At 39.0% G+C, this 22,349-nt stretch overlaps 1 protein-coding gene across 1 annotated transcript in view; it reads right to left on the reverse strand.

Moving 5' to 3' along the window:
* The window catches only part of CABLES1 (Cdk5 and Abl enzyme substrate 1), a 1,875,674-nt gene that overhangs the window by 1,381,996 nt on the left and 471,329 nt on the right, over positions 1 to 22,349 (reverse strand). The window lies entirely within an intron of this gene.

Genomic DNA, 22,349 nt, shown 5'->3' on the forward strand with positions numbered 1-22,349 from the left:
CTAATCTATCACACTGCATGTGTTACACTTCCGCCTCTCAAACAGGTGGCAGAACTTGCAGTAATCTGGACTGACTCCCTCCAAATGAGAAGGTCAGTGCTGACCAATCACTCACCCCCATCCTCCTTTCCTGGATTTTTCAGTACCAAGGCAGTTATCAGTTAATCACAGATTGTTCAAGTCTTAAATCAGCCACAAACTTTCCTGTGTCTTGTTACCTTCAGGGAAACACCATCTACAGGGCAGAAGATTAACCATAAACTTGCATCCAACTGCTGTTGCACATCACTGGGTAAGTTTGATAGATAAAACATACGACAATTAAGTGATAAAATTATATGTGATTAATATGAAATAAAAATAATGGCTAAAACAGAATCTGTAATTTAACTACTCTACTGCAATTGGCAGTTTATGGCAAAACCACTTAAATAATCTCCACTCCAATACTATCACCAACCACTTCTTCAGCACAGACCTGGCATCGCTGTAAAATGAGTAATCAGTCATTTGTATGTACAAAAGGCTGCAAATCTGACCGAAGCAATTCAATTCCATTTTTTAAAGAGGGCACAGTGCCTCCTCTAACATATGAGAGAGGTTATTTTGTAGATATCTGAAACATAATACTGTTCAGCCATTTGTTCTTTAGATAATGAAACTCTTGAGAATTGGTAAAAGAAAAACAAGGCAAGTGACTGCTCATTAAAATATCAGTATGTATTTCCCAGGATTGCCAACATACTAAAGGTTATTTGAAAGGTATGCCATCCTCTGTAACCTGGCTTTTAGGAACTTCTCTTTGTGGGCCTGCAACTGAATACACAAAAAAAAATTTCAGGGAGTGCACCAGTTTCTGTGACTTACAGTACTCTCCCTTGAACGTTCAGTATGTACAGAGACAGGAAAAGTTAAGAATGTTAAATCACTGAGGCCTTAAGAATTTTAGCACTGTTCAGCCTCTGTAGCCTACTTACAATGAACATCAACAGTAAAGTTAGTAAAAGAAACAATATCCATAAAACAAGTGTGAAAATTTCAAAAAACACAAATGCTACAGTGAACAAACTGGGTACACAATTAGACACCATAAAATTATCTTTTAAGAATGGCTCTGTACTGCTGCTTACAAATTATTTTGCCTGTTTCACTAGCAAATGAAATGGTGAACAAAATGCACTGTATTAGATAGAATAGATGTGCGAGTCAATTGTTGACTACAATATTCGTAAGTATGTCAAGTCAAAAAGTATCAACATTATTATACTTCTGAGTAATTCCACTTCTTTGTAGTACTGTAAACAAAGCAAAAACTTATTTCAATTAAAACAAATACTCCGCTGTAATATGGGTCAACTAGATGAAAACTAACCTCAGGTGGGGGCATCATGAGCACAGCACAATACAGTCCATTAACATCAAAAGGAAATCTTTCAGTCTTTATATTCATCACAGAAAGAACAACTCTTTTCTAGTCTCCTGAATATTTACCTAAACATCAGCTATCTATGGCTAACTAAAGGTGCACAGACACTGACAGGTAGAGATGATTTTATATACCAAATGAACAGAAAGGTTAAGGAGTACATAAATAACATTCTTACTTTATCAGATGATCTATGAGAGATTAGAGATTCCTCCTTAATGGTCTAAAAGGAAGATTTATCATCTCCATCAATCTGAAGCAGTCATCTATCTGTGAAGATCACCTGCTCAGGGAGTGCACATGTCTGATGCTACTGTACCATGTGAAAGGGCATCATGATCACACTACATAAGCTCACTCACCTAGCTCCTGATAACACTGGTTTACCCTAATCACTAGTAAGCACAATTTCTGCATATCAAGAAATAATCCGATACTACTAGAAAGGAAGAATATGAAAGAAAAAGCTATGGTTTGCACATCTATAATGACTGATACTACCAACACTGGCGAGAAGGGAAACCATGTAATCATCTCCCAATGACCCAAAGGTATACCACAAATTTAAGTCAGAGTGGCAATAGTAGGGTATCTTACCGCGATACGTTAGCTGGTTAGCTTACAGAGCTTTGTGATCTGCATGAGAATTGGCAAGCTTCATGGCAGAATATGGGAGTTAGAGACAGCAGTAGAATGGCTAGTCATGCTAGAGAGAGCAGTGTGGGACTGGAAAGGAGAAGTCATCAGGAAGCCAGCAGAGAGGTTGAGATGGGAAAAGACAGGGGAAGCAAAACATGGGTGAAGTTATCAAAGGAGTACATGCAAGTGGGGTGACACAGAATATGGTGAACAGTGAAAGCATGAGATGCAGCCACAAAAGGGAAGACAAGGAGAAAGAAGCCAAGGTAGAAGGACAACTGCAAACAGCAGTGACAACACAATGCCAAAAGAGACACATGTATTAAACACAAGGACAGCAGTAGGGAGATGGGCAGAAAAGGGTTTTCAGACAAATGGGAAAGGCAAAGGCCAAAAGAGAGAGAGAAGGTGAGAGGTGTTTTAGAAAAAAACACTGGAAGGATGGGGAAAGGATTAAATGCAGCACACAGAGCAACGCATCCAGCAAACACAATGAAAAGGACTGTGTTTTGGAAGTGGTGAGAGAAAAGTTGGATCTCAAATGTTATGAGTCATAGTGGATACAGAGAAAAGAGTTTTCGTGACTGGAAACTTAATCACAAAGGAAGGGGAGGCTGCAGAGATTCAGAGCTGGAAGGGGACAGGGTGGAATGGCGAGAAAACTGGATGGTCACCAAGACACAAACAGAGAAAGTGGACAGCAACTCACTGTTTTTAGGGAGGATAACACAGGAAGAATAGATAGGTCACCTAGAGACCTGGTAGATATGGCCAATGTGCTAAATAGACCCCTATCCCAATGGAGAATTTTAATAGGTTGTTGTTTAGTGAAAAAATATTTATGGCAAGTAAAGACATCAAGTGTAGGACCCTTGTACAAGGGGGAGGACAGCAATGGCTGGAAAATTCATGGAAAGGCTAAAGGTAATGCTGGTAGTGATTTTACAGGACAACAATCAGCAAGACAGCACCAAGCAAGTGTTCAGAGACAGAAGGAACTGTCAGTTAAACCTGATCCAGTTGTATGACTGTATAACAGATGAACTTGTCATGGGAGTATCGGGTTAAACCTGACAGCAGTTTACATGAGAGTGTCAGTAGATGTGGTCTACCTGGACTACAGTAAGACCTCTGACTTGTTCCATACAAGAAGATGACAAGACACCTGGAACTTTGGGAATAGGAACAAAACTGTGGAAGTGAACAGCAACATAGCTGAACTGTAGAACACAGACTACTGTGGTGAAAGAATGTCAGCAATTAGGAAACTGACTACTGGGCTACTGCAAGAGTCCGTCATGGTCCATTACACTTAAGTGTGTTTGTCTCAGACATATCTCAGTGAAAAGACAAGAGGATCAACCTCTCCAATGATGACACAAAAAGGAGGACAGCAGTGGAGGATGGAAAGGAAAGTTTTAGGAAACGACCTGGAAAGGCTGACCAAGTGGGCAGAAAACTGACAGCTGAGGATCAATATAAACAACCTCAGATTACTGCACTAGGACCCTGACAACTTAGTGTGAAGTATCAGCTGGGTGGGGAGTGGAAATAAAAGCAATATAAAGGATTGGATGTTGTAACACAATGGCAGCAACACAATAGTGTTGTTGGAAGGGGGTGGGGTGGGACAACAGGCTCCAAAAACAAAGAGGTTATGCTTCCACTTTACAAAGCCCAGACCACTACAGGAGTACCACATACAGTTTTGGCAGTCATACAAGAAAAGGTATATCAGGCTACTTGAAAGAATCTAAAGGAAAGCCACCTGAAAGATATGTGGGATAGAGGGGAACAGAGGTGACCACAGACTAAAGGAGCTATGGCTTGTCTCACCTGAGACTAGAAGACACTGGAAGGACATGATATTAGTGTACAAAATCATATCAGAGAGATGTAAAAGGATCATCCTGAACATGAGGGGCAGAGGCAGAAGTTGGAGGTACAAACAGCAGACTGCAGGGACCGCCTACTCACTGAAACTCTGAAACTACTTCTTCACAGGAAAGGGTAGATTGCACTAATGGAGTAAGTGGAGGGGGAATTCACAGTGACATTCAAGAGGGCATTCGACAGGTGGATAAAGGGTAACATAAGAGGAATCTAGGGGAGGTAGAATGTTAAATGCACTTAAAGGGCAGACTGTACAGGCCTACGTCTCCTTCTGACATCATACAAATAAAAAATGAGAACAATTTCTGAGAGCAAACATTGGCTAGATGTAGGAAATACCAGAACCTCAAGAAAGACCAAATGTGGTTCTAAACATGAGGGTCTAAAGTTCCAAGACCCTGCAAGAAGAGGTGAGGGCCAAAAGAAAAAAAATTGCTAAGAAAAAAAAATAACAAAGAATTCCAATGCTACCAAGCTATCAGGTTCAAACAGCAGATAGGCAGTCCTTTTGATCATGAAATACATGTCCCATGGAGTGCAAAGGTTTCTTCAGTGGAAGACAGAGATTCTTGAAGTTTTGGTCTCATTGAGGACAAAGGTTCTTTAAAACAGTGGTCCCCAACCACCGGGCTGCGGACCGGTACCAGGCCGTGGAGCACTTGGTACCGGGCCATCAGCCTGCCTGTATGAGTGTGTTTATGTGTCTGTCTGCGTGTGTGAGTGAATGCGTGCATGAAATCAAGAGAATTTATGTGTGGGTGTGAGATTGGGAGCGTGAGAGTGATGTATGAATGAATGCGTAAGTGAGCGTGTGGGTGTGGCGGACAGTGAGAGCAATGTGAATGTGTAAGTGGGTGTGTGGCATGTGGGTGTGACAGAGCGAATGAATGCAGGTATGAATGAGGAAGTGACTGTGTGTGTGTGTGTGTGTGTGTGTGTGTGTGTGATCGGGAGAGTGAGAAAGCGATGTGTGAACGAATGTGTGGCATGTGGGTGTGACAGACAGTGAGAGCGATGTATGAATGAATATGTAAGTTGGTGTGTGGCGTGTGGGTGTGACAGACAGTGAGATTGATGTATGAATTAATGCATAAGTGGGTGTGACAGACAGAGCAATGTGTGAATGAATCATTGCCAGCTTTAGGCACCAGCGAACCCTGCAGTCGCTGGGGGGCCCCAACCACAGCAAGTTAGCTTATCCTGATGTTTTGTAACATGTCTGTCAAACCAAAAAAGCTAGTACAGCATTCTTGGGTACTTAACAAACCTCATGGGTAATAACTCTTATTTGTATCCCGTTTAAAATTCAGATATATTTCTGGTTGCATTAAAAGTGTTTTGTCAACTAACAGGCATCAGAATTCCATTAACTATTTTACCACTGACATAGTGCCCCTGGCTTAGTTAACCCCTGCTGTTGGGCAATTTCTCCACTAAAACTAACTATATAGCCAGCTTTAAGTCCAGGGGCCCCCTTAATCATCTTTGACTCTGTGGGGGCCCCACAAAAGCTGCTGCTGGTTGGGGAAAAAATGAGGAAGAAAAAAAGTAATAATTTTCTGATTATGCTCTTTAACCTGAACAGGGCTGTGATATGACCCTGTTAGGATACAACTGATAATGAACATGAGCAAAGTAAACACTAGAGAGATCAGCCAACCAGAGTGACTTATCTCAGTGCAAATTTTGGATTTTAAGAAGAGTTGAGGCTTCCGATCATCAAGGATGATTTTCTCTTTCAGGGAGTTTTATAAATACAAGTAGAACACCAGATACTGTAACTCTCAATTTCTTTGCTTAAGAATTCAGTGCAACCTAAGAATAATAGAATAAAGGCTCAGAATCAGGACTACATTTTAAATATTACACTAATTTGCTTAAAAAGTTAACAGAAAAACACCTTTTGCATCAACACGTATTTTTGGACAATAATTATAAAACTCAGATGTCTGGATTGATTAACTGTTTGTAATCTTGAACGACTGACCAGCAAATCAAACTTTTTACGAAGGACAAAGCAAAAGTACGAACACAATCAGGGGAGGTCTGTGAAATCAGGGACAGTGACAGATATCCATTACTCCTCAATGAAGGAAATAAGTGACTTACCCCTGCTGCTGTCTGATGACTGCTAAACAGCAGTTACGGATCTGGTGTGGCAGTACCAGTGTTGCACAGTGTATTGCTATTTGCTGAAATAAGTACAAAACTAGTACCACTATGGCTTATGCTTGTGTGTGTCTAAGTGCGTATGTAAAAAATATCACTGATTTTTATATGTGCATGTGCCCAATAATGCCAGGACACAGACACTATTCTTCTGGGTATCAGTAAAAAAATGTACCTAACAAGTAATTATCTTTCAAAAGTAGGACATAAAATATATCACAGAACATTCAGACACTTAGATCTTCTTGGAGTCTGGTGGCCCCCACTCACCAGACTGCATAAATGGAGACTGGGGGCTCCTTTAATCATCTTTAACTCTGTGGGGACCCCCCACAAAAGCTGTTGCTTGTTGAAGAAAAATCAGGAGAAAAAATGTATCAATTTTCTGATCAAGCCGTTTAACCTGAACAGTGCTGAGATATGACCATTTTAGGATAAAGCTGATACTAACCTTTGGTTTCAACCACATCCATTCTAAAACCAGCCCTGCTGAAATGCGTGTGTACAGAAAGCTGCTGTAAGTTATGGGGGGATGGGGATTGCTTGGTTATTACAACTTTAATTTTTGTCACATTCAAACCTTAAAGGTATGCACATGAAGTCATTACAGCTTGTGTTTGAGCTCAGGACAGTGTGGTCATTGTTTATTTACTTTTCTCACAAGCCTCAGACGTGTAAAAAGACGGTTACTATAGCTTGTGTACAGGTGGTGTACTGTCTAGGACCAACAATTTAGAATATATTACTGAACTCATTCTCACAAATCACACATCAGGCAGACATACATGGGGCTGACTTAGAGGGTTAGGGGTGAGGAAGCATGTTATGTATATGTTTATCAGCAGTCACTTGAAATATATGACTAAGGCAATTTAAATAAAAAAATAAGACTGAAATTCTTTTCTTTTTCATGATTTTTCTTTAGGTCACCATTGGAGTAAAATGCTGAGAATATGCTCCAAAATGCATCCCAGACCATCTGTAACCCTACGGTTTCTTCGGCCCCTGCTTATTTGAGTTATTTCTGTCTTGTTCAGGAAAGGAGTGTTGAAAGGATGCAAGGAAAACTAAAGTTGAACAGCAACAGTGAATTTCTTTCCTTAATCATAATTTCTGTTCAAGCCATTATTGGATAAAAAGGTTGAGTTAAAAGAAAAAAAAAAAACTTTAAAATGGACTTTAAAGCATAGAAAAAATCATGGCTTCTTCAAAAAGCTAAGAGTAAGGCAAAATGTGAGAAAAGGAATAAAAAAGTAATGTTCATGGTATGGGGAGTCTAAAAAGAGGGGGGAAGGGGGTCAGATGAGAGGACTGGGGAGGGTGCGGACCATGGTGAAACGGTAGGCCTAGTCATCAGTTCATTTAATTCTAAACCTGTACATAGAGTTACTGCAATGTATCATTGTTGCAACTAAATGCCAGTAACTGTAAGTGTCCCTTTGTCAGACAAGTCAACATAGTGTGGTATATAGACCTGTTGTAATGTAAGAGCTTGTGGCGACAGGTCTGTCTGTTCTGTACGTACTACTCCTAAAATTTGCAGCAAAAAGTAAAAGGGTTCTTAGGAGGGTGGCACTGACAGAATGATACGTATACTGAAAGTGCCTAGGGGGAACAGAATGATACTTATACTGAAAGTGCCTAGGGGGCCCCCAACTTGACATTTCCTGGGGGCCCCCAAAATGCTAACACCAGCCCTGGAATGAATGCAGGTATAAATGAGGAAGTGACTGTGTGTGTGAGATTGGGAGAGTGAGAGCGATGTGTGAATGAATGCAGGTATGAATGAGGATGTAACTGAGTGTGTGTTTGATCAGGAGAGAGTCAGAGTGATGTGTGAGTGAACCCAGGTATGAATGAGGGAGTGACTGTGTGTGAGAGATCGGAAAAGAGTGAGAGCGATGTGTGCGAGTGAATGCGTGCATGAATGCAAAAGAGACTGTGTGTGTGTGTGTGTGTGTGTGTATGTGTGGTATGGACGAAAGGTACACAAACCTCACTGCTGCTGCCTCCAGCGATCACTCTCACTCTTCACTCACTCACTCACTCTCCCTCTCACACACACACACACACACACACACACACACACACACACACACTCCATACCTCTCAACCTCTTAGTAGTGCAAAAAATATGGACAAAGCCTAACAGAATGGGGGGACAGATTTTAAATATTGCACTTATAACCATAGAAAGTTGCTAGAATAACAGGATTTGTCTTATGCATTTTTCTGAAGGATATGAGGTCAGAAATACAAATGTATATCATTATTTAATGACTTCAGTCCTCAGATCATCCCAGTGATTTGCCAGAAAATCACAAAGGTTATGAGGATCAGACCAAAACTCAGAGGGAAAAATCAGAACATTCTGTGAAAATCTGTATAGTTGAGAGGTATGAATACCTCTCTCAGCCTCTTACTTAGATCAAAAAATCTGGACAAAGCCAAAAATAATGGGGGAACAAAGGCCCAAAATAGGGACCCTTTTAAGTACTGCTCTTACAAACTTCGAAAGCTGATAGAAATAAAGGTTTGGCATTAGCATGAATTTTCTGAAGGGTATGAAGTATGAAACTCACCTGTCTGTCATTATTTTCTGACTTCAGCCTCAATGATCTGCCAGTCATTTACCAGAAAACAACAATTTTATGAGAAAAAAAAACAAAAATATGTGGCAAAAATCTGGACATTCTGTGAAAATCTGTACAGTTGAGAGGTATGCTGGACAGAGCCAAATAATAGGGACAGATTTTAAATATTGCTCTTATAAACATAAAATCAGTAGGGTTGCCATTAGGTTTACTTACCTCTCAACCATAGTATATCAATGTTATGCTGTTAAGCAGAATGTACACTTTTATTTTTTTGGTAATTATTGCCAACTATATTTTTATTGTACTTTGGAGCTTTTCTCCCCTGGTCAGGCCTCCTCGTCAAATAAATAAATAAAGAAATATCTACTTTATTATGCACACCGCAAGATTGCCTGTCCATGGAAAATTGTATTACATTGATACCGGTCCTTGGTGCAAAAAATTTTGGAGACCACTGCTGTACTGTTTATACAAAGGCAATGGCAAGCCATTAGCTGCCTGGTGTAAGTTGCAGGTAGCAAGGTGCAATACCAATGCATTTTAAACACAATGAAAACAGTCACATTTCTCCATATCCATGTGCTTAGCAGGGTTGCTCTCAGAAGAATCTCGAAGGAAAACTGAAGCAACTATTTTCTGCAAAGCTAACCCTCCTATACTCCCCCCTACATTCATAGATTGTCACTAGGCTAACAAACAGAGGGCCTTTCTAGGCCTAGCCAAGTTTTCCTGAAATAATAATGATGTCCTCTATCCAGGACATGGAGAGCCTGGCATTTCATTTTTATTTTAAGCAGTATTGCCTTATGGTCAGATCTGACAAGTAAGGATATTACATTGGATGAGGAACATCGCATCACATTTTATTTTCCTCCTATCCTTTTCTAAAGATCCCAATTCCAGTTGTTTTATCTCTGTTACTATATCACTACTTCTAGTACAGTTGGTTTAGACTTTGATTTCCATTTTCTAGTAATTGCCTCTTTGGCAGCTACCATAATTAGACTCAGCAAGGCCTTACTATGTCTGGCCAAGTCCGATTCTGTATCATAGCTCAGAAAAATTATTTCCCTAGTTAGACCAATCTGCTCATCCAGCATCTCTTATACAGTAGTTTGCTGGGAATCTTTAAAGTCTGCCAACTCATTACATTCCCAGACAATATGTTCCCAATTATTTCATCCCCATCATCACACCTCCATCATTTGCTGTCTACCTGAGGAAAAATTCTCTGGAATGTACCTGGAGTACACAAACATTTCCAAGCAAAAATCCTAAATTTCTAGATTTTGTTGCATATTTGGGAGACAAACATATATCCCCCCCATTGTTTCTTTGTGAATTGCTTATCTTACTATGTCTAGGCAACTTCAATTCTGTATCATAGCTAAAAAAATTATTTCCTTAGTTACAGCAATTTGCTCATCCAATATTTCTGTCAGAGTAGTCTGCTGGGAAATTTTAAGTCTGCCAACTCATTACACTCCCAAAATATGTTCCCAATTTCCTCTTTATTCCCCAACATACTTCCATGCAAACTACCCAAGGAAAAATTCTTTGGAGTCTGCTTGTGGTATAAAAAATAACTATGCAAATACCTCCAAGCAAAAATCCTAAATCTTCTAGACTTTGATACATATTTGGGAGACATATATACATACATCTCCCCACTGTTTTTCTATGAATTGTTTGATAATCTGATTTCCCAATCCTTTCTAACATCCTCTGACTGATTCCTATAGTTATCATGCAATACTTTACATGCCCTACTAATTATCTGTTTTTAACAGCAGCTATTCTATTCTAGATTCTTCTAAAAAACTCTACCAATGCTGTTCTTTCACTTAGGATCCCCTATTCCTTTCCCTTTGCCCATATATCAGTCCTTGATGGAAAAAGTAATCTCTAACCTGTAGTCCAAATCTATTCTTGGCCTCTTCTCATTCTGTTACTTTTTTTTCTAATTATTTGCTATAAATACCTTGGTTCCTTTGCCAGTTTCATCCAGTAAATTCCATCCCTATGTTGTCTATTCTCTGTACCCCTAATTGTAGTCATCCCTATCTGCAGAATCTCCTTTCTCCATTTCCATGTTAGCTTCATTCTTGGAATACTTTCTGCTACTTTATGAATATAATATTTTGTATGGTTATTGTTATTCTACTTAAGGATTTGCATCCAAAATTCCAGTCTCTCCTTGTTTCTTTTTATCACTCCTTTCTGCTATGAATTATATATTTCTGGTTGTGCAATGTAATGTATAGGAGCCTTAATTGTGCAGCTTTGAAATATCCTTTCAAATCAGGTAATCCCAAACCACCTTTTTCTATGGGTAGGATCTACTTAATCCCACTTACTCTTGCACACTTCTTCTCCCAGATAAAATCCTTCAACTCTTTATTGCAATCCACAACTTCTCCTCTGGTTGATAACAATTTGCCTGACTTGTGAATAAAATTGAACTCCAAGTTTCTCAGTTTTTGTATTATTATTATTTTTTTTTTTTAGTCTGTTCCCACATATCCTTAGCTGCCATAACAGAATAAAATTTGACCCACACTCCCAAGTACTTCATTTTAACATGTCCCCACATATATGGGTATTGCTGAACCAATTTGTGTGCAGGTACATAGTTTATACCTATTGCCTTTGTTTTATCTTCATTAATTTTGTACCCCAAAAAGAACTGAAACTGTTCCAGAATGTTCTACAGCACTGAAATGTCCTTTTACAATTTTTATCAGGTACAAAATAATATCATATGCAAATAAAGTCAACACTTCTTGATTACCATAACAATTATACCCTTGAATTTCTAAGTCCCTTATTCTTCGTCTTTACCAATGGTTCTAAATATATTGTAAAAAAGGGAAAGAGGACACCCATGCCTAGTTCTTCTGTTCAAAAAGAACTTATCACAGAGGAACCCCCACACACACTTTAATTTTTGCCTCAGATCCCTCACATCTTCTCCTAATTAACATTATTGTGTCAGGGAATGTAAGTGCTTCCACTGCCCTACTCATAAAATCCCACTTTACTATGTATCAAGAACCACCCAAAACAGTGGTATTTTAGGTTCATAGGTTGATACTAGGCTATCTGCCCTAGGGCATTTATAAGCCTAGACAGAGTGTGTTTGGCTTTTGCCACCCTTTTAGATTAGTTGACTGTGCCTCTGTATAGTAGGTCACAGAAGGTAGCCCTTTTAAGGTTACTTTACTGTACCTCTGTCAAGCAGGGACACAGAAGGGATCCCAGGGGTAAACTTACGATCTCCCATCTACTCGTCAAGATTTCTCTTGAAGAGGGTCAGTGAGGGGCTCTGCCTAACATGGATTGGGATTTTGTTCCAGAGTGAGGGGAGCCTCTGGGATATGAATCTGTCCCTCCAGCATGTCCTATTTATTTCTGTGCTGAGGTTCAAGTCCCTGGAGCGTGTAGCTTTAAGGGATTTGGATTTCCTGAGGTGAAGCATGTCCATTAATTCTGGGTTGGACATGGCTTTATACGTCAGACACAAATCGCCTCTGAGTAGGCGGTACGAACTGAGTAGAGCTGGAGTTTCTTTAGCTGAACTGCATAGGGCATCTGTTTGAGCCCCTTGATCCTCTTGGTGAGGTACTTTTGAGGTCTTTCCAGTTGCTGCAGGTGTCGGGTAAGGTACATCCCAAATGGGGTATTGTATTCAATTATGGGCCTGATAAGTGATGAGTAGAGGGGCACAATGACCTCTCTTGATCTAGATGTGAATCCTTTCATGATAAGGTGGGCTATATAGAAGGTCTTCCTAACCAATTTGGCAACGTGATTGTCAAAGGAGAGGTTGCTATCTACTTGGGTCCCCAAGTCCCTAATTACTTCTTCCGTACTTAATGGATTACTACCTATGTGGTAATTTGTGGGCACTTTGTTTTTCCCAAAGGGGATGACTATGCACTTTTTGGCATTTAGCTTTAGGCCATGGCTCTGGCACCAGTTATCTGCCTCTGTGAGACCCTTTTGGAGGATGCTTGTGTCAGCCGGGGAGTCTATTACGGCACCCAGTTTGCAGTCATCTGTGAACTTGGTCAGCCATAGTCCACCCGTGTTAGCCTGTACCTCGGAGAAATATATACTGAACAAGAGAGGTCCCAGGACTGAGCCTTGTGGGACGCCACTTGTAACTGGTTTAGAGTCTGACATGGCACCTGCTATTATGACCATGTGGGTTCTATCCCTGAGCCAGTTTGCAACCCATCTTGTGACATAGGGGTTGATATTTAAGCTGGTGAGCTTATTTATGATGCCCGAGTGGGGTTTTGTGTCGAAGGCTTTTGCGAGGTCCAGGTAGGCTGTGTAGACTACCTTCCCTTCATCTATGGCTTTGGTAACTGTTTCAAAGAAGTCAACCAGGTTCAAGAGGCAAGATCTGTCCTTAACAAAAGCCGAATTGGGTAGGATCCAGTGTCTGGAGGTTCCCAATGTCTTTGTTTATGATTTCCATGATGGTACGCTCTATAGCATTGCAGGGTAATGCATTCTGCTTCCCTCTGGATAGTCGTTGCCTTGTTAATGTTGTCAAATGTTTGCCTCCCCTCCACAAAACCACATTGATCCTCGTATATCAATTTTGGCATTACAATTGCCATTCTTTTAGCTGCTATAGGCATAAGCACTTTATAATCATGGTTTAGAATCAAAATGGGCCTACATGAAGCTGGATCTGATGGGTCTTTACCATCTTTAGATATTACAGCCTCCACAATTTACTTCCAAAATGCTGGTGCTTCTCCTCCTTTTAAAATACTGTTAAAACCTTCCAGATCTTTATCAGTTTCTTCCCTCCTACCTACCAAACTTCCACAGGAATACCATCTAGTCCTGTAACTGGTTATACATCACAATTTTTATCCCATCTCCTATTATCCTAACCATTAATAATTGAGCCTCATCTACCTCTAACCTTAGCATATTTAATTCTTCCATAAACATTTCCATTTGTACTTTTTCTTGATTTCCACATTTCTCTGCTTTATAAACATTTTCATAACATTTCTGAAATATTTCTAATAACCTCTATGTTATCTCTGGTTATTTTCCTTGTTATAGGCTTCCGAAGCTTAGCAACAACTTTCTGTTGCCCAAACCATTGAGCTAAAAGCTTTTGTGCTCTGGAGTTACTATCCTTACTTTCTCCTTAGCATTCTGCAGATGCACTGCCTCTTGTTCTGTGAGATTCCCCTTATTCTGCAAAACTTTAACCTTTTTCAGTCCCCCAAAATAATTATTGTTACTTCTTAACCATATTTCTTTTTCTTTGATTTCCACCCTATTTTCAAACTTCACTTTCATTTTATTCCACTCCTTTGCTATATTTTCTGAAGAAATTTATATCTTCCACAATAACTCCTGAATAATTTCCACTATCCAGTTCTTAAATTCCTCCGCTGTTTAACAGATAGGTGGGGAAGCACCACTGTCTAATTTCTACTTCATTACCCTGCATTTTTATTTTTGTTATTATTAGTGCATGATTTGAAATTATTGGATGAGTATCAAAACTTTCAATTAAACACACATGTTCCTGTGAAATATAATTTCTGTCTAGCCTAGCCCAGTTTTTCTACCTTGGGGAATAATATGTAAATTCTCTCCAAGCCACTACTACTGAATTCACATCTCCCACACCAAATAGTTTCACAAAATTCTTCGAATATCTACCCTCTTTTGCTATATTTTTGCTTGTAGGCCTCCACATATATCCTCACTGTTGCAAATCAAATTCTGGTCCCCACCTATAAGTAATATTCCCTGCTGAAAGTTGATTATTTCTCACAGAATGTTCTTAAGCTCCACTGTACTAGTTTTAGATGGAATATAAATATATGCCAGTTTAATCTTCCTCCCTTGCCAGTAACCTCTTAGCACTACAAATCTGCCATTATCTTTTTTTTTTCATTTCCTATTACTACTGGAAATCTTCTAGCAATTAATACAAGTACTCCCTTTTTGTTTTATCCCAGGTATTCCCCTGAATAACCATCCAGAAATCCTTTCTTTATAAATTCCACATGCTCAATTCTTTCCAAATGTGCCTCCTGGAGGTAGCTTTTTGCACTCTGCATTTCTAAACATAGTTCACTACTCATTTTTTGTATATACTGGTAAGACCAATCACATTAAAAGATAATAATGGAAAGGGTTGACATTATGATAATACATTATTTCTACCTGTTATGTACAACAACTTTTTTAAATGTCTAGTTTCAGCTTTTGTGTTACATGCATACACTATTACTTGGCAGGTTGATTTTTTTATACAGTTGTTTTTTGGAATATCCATTTGAACCCAAGTTACATCTTACAAGACTTTCTGTGTTAATGAAATTCCTCAAACAAAAAAAATCACACACTCAGAACAACCTATAACCTATTAACTTGATGCAAACACACAAAACTATTCAAATCTTCAATAATGCAGTTTAACCCTCTTAATAGGAGCAACTGTCCCAGATTGACAGCTACACTCACAGGTTTTAGTTGCCCTCTAATGAAGGTTATCCATGCTAAGACGCTTGGTACAGCCAGTGCTTTTACTTACACTAAGTGCCGTCGATTTTTGTCTTATTTTTAGTCCTCTGCCACATGTAGAAAACAACTTGAATGCTTACAGAAAATATTATCTTTTAGCCATCGAAAGTAACAAGTATTCTGATTTACAGGCCTGTTATCAGCTTGTCTCCATATAAACATGAGAACCAGATGTACTGTTGCCTTCAGCTACAAGCTTCTCATGTTGCATAGTAGCATTTATTTGCTAAAGAAAAACTTTTCATTACTTTCAATGTTTTATCTACTTGCTTCCAAGGTCCTTAACCCAGTCATTCCCCTATGCAATAATAAGAGGAGGCATACCAATTGTACTTATATCATGCTCTGTATACTTGTATAATACATACCTTTACCTCAGCAACTGAAGATTACAGACAATTATGTTAAACTTGCTTTTGTGCAAGCTTTCTTCTCCTTTTGCATTACAGTGTCTACATTTCTTAAAACTACACAAAAAAGAAAGAAAAATGAAAAAGGGCACCTGTTTACTTTAGTATCCCCATAACACACAAAAATAAATTAAAATGCTTTACTATGTAACATGCAGTATATGTTTATAAAAAAATTAAGAACAAAACTTACTTACAGTTACCTCTTTCCTTCTTCTTCCCCTCTCCTTAATGTTCTTCCAAGCACTGATGGCATCAAGTAGAGAATATGCCTTGGGAGTCCCCTACAAGTTTAACAAAATAAAAAAGTCCAATATTTCCAGGTTTTCCTGTTCTGTCATATTTACAAATGTGCATGATAGTTTGTAATCCCACATGTATTCATTAACTTCAGAGTTGCTGGTTTTCTTCCTCTTGATCTCCATCTCCCAACTCTAGTCTCTGGTTCACTTCCAGCATACTCATAGTTCTAGTCATCTCCTGTGCTTTTCTCTCTCTCTAATGCATTTTCCTTTGGAACACTGGAAATTGGCACACTCTCTTTACAAGTTTTATTATCAGAAGAATAAGAAGTGGAGACCCTTCCTGTTAGATAGTTAACTTTTTATTGGGCAAACTTTTGTACTTCCTCCTCAGCATGTTCTGCATCAAAAGATCACTTTGACCCTCCACAAAAAAAATATTCTGAAGATAGCTGGACACAGCAGGTTGAATCTCACACCTGTTTTTCAACATTCCCCGATTACTGGAATAAATTTACTCCTCCTCTGCCTGGGGTACAGCAAGTAATCATTTTCCACAAACACTCGACTGTCTCCTATTTTTATTATTTTGTCTTTCAGCCACAGTTTTGTCAGAATCAACTCTTTCTGATGGTAGGATTGCATCTACTTTTAGATGTCTTGGCTGCTTTCTTGTGGCCAGGTTTGCAGCATATACATAATGTGCTCTTTTATTTAACAACTCCTGCTGTGCAATATCAGCCCAGTTGCTTATTTGTGCTTTCATAAAATGAATACAGTTTGTTCCTTCCAGTTCCTCTGCCACAGCAGAAAATTTCAGGTTTTCCCTATGTGTTCTGTCCTCTAATTCTACCATGTTTTGAAACATCTCATTTTGCACAGTCTCATACTCGACAGCTTTTCTTAATTTCGACCAATGATTTTTGCAGTTCATTAGCTTATCTGCATATGTTTAAAGATTCTTCCATTTTTCCAGCCTTTTGGGATTTAAGTTGATACACTCTTTCAGTGTTTTGTTTATTTTAATCAGCTCTGAGCACATCTGACTTATTTTTTTTTTCTCCAGATTACTGGAAGTCAGGTCTTGCACCAAACCTGCAGCTTGAACTGCTTTTTGCTTAAAAGCTGCAGCTGCAGGACTCTTCCCAGCTTTCTCTTCACCTTTCATGGTTGATTTTTTTTCAGGTTATCTAAATTTATTCTTTGCTGGCATCTAAGCAGCACACCTACTAGCCCTAATCAGAAATTTACCCAAAAAGACAACATCACTGGCTCTCTGTTTTCACATTGGGAGAGCTGAAATTAAGCTGTTAGTGTGCTGCCAACTTGGAAATCCAGGAAGTTCACATTTCAAGCATGATTTCTGTTAAGGCACAAGTCTTTTTATACTTAAAGCAATAACAAAATGTCAGGGAAAAAGGTTCTGCAATGAAGAACCCTACTCACCTGCTACTCAAATCTACCGCCTTTTAAAAGCTTAGTAATTCTTTTTTTTTTTTTTTTTTTTTTTTTTTTGAGAGCTACCACTGACTTTAGTTCCCCAATATCCCTGATAGCCACCAAACTGAGGGGGCATTCCTCATATATGTCCCTTTCCCAGCTTGTCCCTTCCCCAGCTTGTCTCATCTCTCCATGCAAAAATCCCTCCTAAGCTGTCAAGCTACGAGTGCCTTGTGACAGGGGAGCTAAATAGAAATGATGAGCCAATCATAGTATGGTCAACTGTCTTTTTCTTGTTAAACCTAACCAAACTCATATATACCAGAGTTCCATCATAAGGTTAGATACAATATTGCCAAGACAGAGCTGCCCCCCCCACATGATAATATTCCCCTCATTTCCATTTCACCTTACAATGTGGTAGCCACCTCATTTGTCCACGCTATCACCACTAGTGCTCATGCCCTGTGTGCACACTCCCAGCACATCCCCATACCTTGGCCCCTAGAAACGACAAGCACGCATTGCCCTGTCATTCTTCTTTTCTAGTCATCAGATTTTCCATCACTTGGGCTACTAATCAAATCCATCCAATATGGGTCACTGTTAGGTCTTTATCCCTCTGTAACACTGCCAAATTTCACCTATGACCTGGTTCTTCTTCTGTCTCACAGGTTACTAAAAAGTCCAGTTTATATATGTCATGTTGTTATTTACTACACATCACTTCTGGAACTCTACAAGTCTACACATCGTGCTGTTCCATTTAAGCTCAATGTATGAAACTGATGTTTCTCTCGTCTACTGTCACTACCTGAGCTGTGATAATAACTTTGTTATTCCCATATGCGTTGGATACGGCACTGCTGTTTCATTCACCCCTTCTGCAGAATTCCATGCTTTTACACACTTGGTTCAGTACCAGTCAGTTACTAATACTGTTAGAATCTCTCTCTCTGTTTTTCAGGTCTCCCTAGCACTTCAATTGTTCCAGTACATGGGATTCACTTCAATCCTCCCTGTCTTCTGAATTTCATATCCTTATATCAGAGAATCTATATTAATGTCAAAAACAGAGACAAAGCCAATACTACAGTGGATATAAAAAAGTTTACACATCCTTGTAAAAATGTCAGGTTTTTGCAATATAAAAAAATGAGACCACAATAAATCATTTAAAAACTTTTGCTACCTTTAATGTGACCTATAACCTGTACAATTCAATTGAAAAACAAACAAATCTGTTAGGGAGAAAAAATATAAAAAATAAAAACGTACAATAAGCTGGTTGCATAAGTGTGCACACCCTTAAACTAATACTTTGTTGAAGCACATTTTGATTTAATTACAGCATCCCGCGGTAGTGGTGCTGCGGTAGCGTTGTCGCCTCACAGCAAGACGTTGTCCCGTTCGATTCTCAGCTAGAGCATCTTCTGTGTGGAGGCATGCGTGAATGAGCGTGTCTTCGTTGAAGGTTATGCGTCAGGGCTGGTAACTCGGCACGTAAAAATCCAATAACAAACATTAGCGGACCGGAGTTCCGCTGTAGTGACCCCTAACCGGGATAAGCCGAAAGACACAACAACAAAAGTCTTCTTGGGCAGACACCTGCCATCAATTAAAGAGACTCTGATTAACCCCAAATAAAGTTCAGCTATCCTAGTAGGATTTTCCTGACATTTACACAGTTGCCTCTTACAGCAAAAGCCATAGTTCACAGAGAGCTTACAAAGCATCAGAGGGATCTCATTGTTGAAAGGTATCAGTCAGGAGAAGGGTACAAAAAAATTTCCACAGCACTAGATATACCATGAAACACAGTGAAGACAGTCAAAGAAAAAGTGGAGAAAATATGGGACAACAGTGACATTGCAAAGAACTGGACGTCCCTCCAAAATTGATGAAAAGGCAAGACAAAAACTGGTCAGAGAGGCTGACAAGAGACCTACAGCAACACTGAAGGAGCTGCAGGAATTTCTGGCAAGTACTGGTTGTGTACTACATGTGACAACAATCTCCCGTATACTCCATATGTCTGGGCTATAGGGTAGGGTTGCAAGAAGGAAGCCTTTTCTTACACAGAAAAACATCGAGGCCAGGCTAAAATATGCAAAACAATACATCAAGTCTCCCAAAAGCATGTGGAAAAATGTGTTATGGTCTGATGAGACCAAGGTTGAACTTTTTGGCCACAATTCCAAAAGGTATGTTTGGCGCAAAAACAACACTTTGCATCACCAAAAGAACATCATCCCCACAGTGAAGCATGGTGGTGGCAATATCATGCTTTCAGGTTGCTTTTCTTCAGCTGGAACTGGGGCTTTAGTCAAAGTGGAGGGAATTATGAACAGTTCCAAATACCAGCCAGTTTTGGCCCAAAACCTTCAGGTGTCTGCTAGAAAGCTGAAGATGAAGAGGAATTTCATCTTTCAACATGACAATGACTTCAAGCATACATCCAAATCAACAAAAGAATGGCTTCACCAGAAGAAAATGTAAGTTTTGGCCAAGCCAGAGCCCAGACCTAAATCAAATAGAAGAAGGCTGTGCACAAGAGATGCCCTCACAATCTGACAGATTCAGAGTGCTTTTGCAAGGAAGAGTGGGCAAACATTGCAAGTCAAGATGTGCCATGCTGATAGACTCCTACCAGAGAAGACTGAATGCTGTAATTAAATCAAATGGTGCTTCAACAAAGTACTAGTTTATAGGTGTGAACACTTATGCAACCAGCTTATTGTACATTTTTTATTTTTTTATATTTTCCCCTAACAGATTTGTTTGTTTTTCAACTGAATTGTTCAGGTTATAGGTCATATTAAAGGTGGGAAAAGTTTTGAAATGATTTATTGTGGTCTCATGTTTTTATATCACAAAAACCTGGCATTTTAACAGGGGTGTGTAAACTTTTTATATCCACTGTATACACTCATCACTGTAGCTTGGCTAGCAACACAACAAGTCAGCCTTCTATCTACTACTGATTACAACTGTGGAGTCTCTCAATCTGAAAAATGTCTATTTTACAAATGTGACTAAGTATGAGAATAACTGCTACTTTGATTGCATCATTCCACATGTAAATGAGACATGTACTGTTTATTAACTTCTAATGTTATTTCTAATACATAATTTATTCATTTTTTGAAACTCACTTTATCTTACTCAGAGTTACACAGGAGCCACAGCATATTCCAGTACACATGGGGTACAACACAGAGAAGCAATTCTGGGCAGGATGCCAGTCCATCACAGGATGCACATGTACTTCTGAGCAATTCAAAAGATCACCCGTTTACCTAAATGTATGGCCTTTGGATACAGAAACACACTACTCTTTAAACCCATGAGGATCCAGGAAGTGTATGCAGACTGCACAGAAGGCACACCTGACAATAATTCATGACAAAACCAAGCTACATGAGGCAACAACACTAACAGCTGCAAAAATGTACTGACCCCAATGTATCAATTATGGCAGTTATGTCCAGAAAGTATCTACTCGCATGTAACATGTATATGCACATCTTCTATACATGTTCTATAACTGTGTCTTCTCGGTCTCTTCAGCATACTATCATTGTAAGCTAATGTTGTGTCTCTACTGTATCCTGGGCTACAGCTGAAATATATCCACACGGATGAGTCCACTAACCTGTTTGCAAACTCAAATAAAAAAATAAGATACAGTCCTGCAATATTTCACAGTACTGTCAATTGTTATGCAAAAACTGAGAAGGGCCACAAAATGGTCCTGTGACATCCAACATACATTTTGTTACACTTTCAATAATTACTGGCATATAGCAAGTAATGCTTCTAAAGTAATTTAATAGAGGAAAAAGTAATGTAACACATTCCCTTAATGTAAGGCAGTGATGAAATTCTGAAGGACAATGAAGCCTGACTGTATGCACCAATATAGACTTCCAAGCTGACATAAGTTACCACTATACATACAGCCAGCTAATGTAGGACAAGTAGTTTCAAACTAATGCATAGGTGAAAATGTGTGCAATTCCAGACACACACACACACAAAATAAACAGACAAACATTCACGATAACCATACACAAAAATCTGTTACAGTAGTGGGACTACCTACTTTCAAAGTGTGAAAGAAGGCTCTTTTTTATACAAACTGTGCTATGTACGTCAGCTTTTACTTGACAAACACATTTGGCCTACAGTATTGTTTTCTGTTATTGTTTAATTAATCAATAATCTATTACTATGCATGGGTATATCAGAATTTACTCACGGCTGGTGTGGTTTGATCACGAGGGTGAAGCCAGAGTGATTAAACAAAGCCAACAGTGGGTTAATCTTGCAATACCCACACTCTGGAGTGGATTATTGCTTTTATATAATGACATTATTTAAGAAGGAAACCGCTTTCCCTTCTTAAGTAATGTGTTTTTATAATGACACTTCATTCTTCATCTGCATTATCTTCTATGGACTGATTAATGTGCATGCATATGGACTTTCATTCCCACGCTTGCACAGTACATCAGTGCAGTGCTGGAGAAGCAACAGAGAAAAGAGATACAAAGGACAGTGAAGAAATACAAGGAAAATTAGGTATGTTTCCGTTTCTTTAGTTTTGCAGAACATACAAGATTTTACTCGTATTCTACTGTCCACCAGCACATGTCAATATAAAGTCTGGCCACTCAATGGTACTTTAGCAGCCAGACTTTTTTCTATTAGTATATATTCAACTTACAACTGGCAAGCTGGTAGGACTGTCCACACCTCTTAGTGCTAGAAATCTGGACAAAGGCCCAAAAATAGGGATATATTTTAAATATTGCTCTTATAGACTTAGAAAGTTGCTAGAGTAAAAGAGTTTGTTTAGCATACATTTTCTGAAGAATTTGAAGTCTGTAACTCAAATTTATCATTAAATGTTTTATTAAATGTAGCCCACACAGGTTCCTGAGTTCTAAATAAGTCC

The sequence above is a fragment of the Protopterus annectens genome, chromosome 3.part0 (assembly GCF_019279795.1).
Source record: "Protopterus annectens isolate FY-2018-M chromosome 3.part0, PAN1.0, whole genome shotgun sequence".
In the NCBI taxonomy this organism is placed as follows: Eukaryota; Metazoa; Chordata; order Ceratodontiformes; family Protopteridae; genus Protopterus; species Protopterus annectens.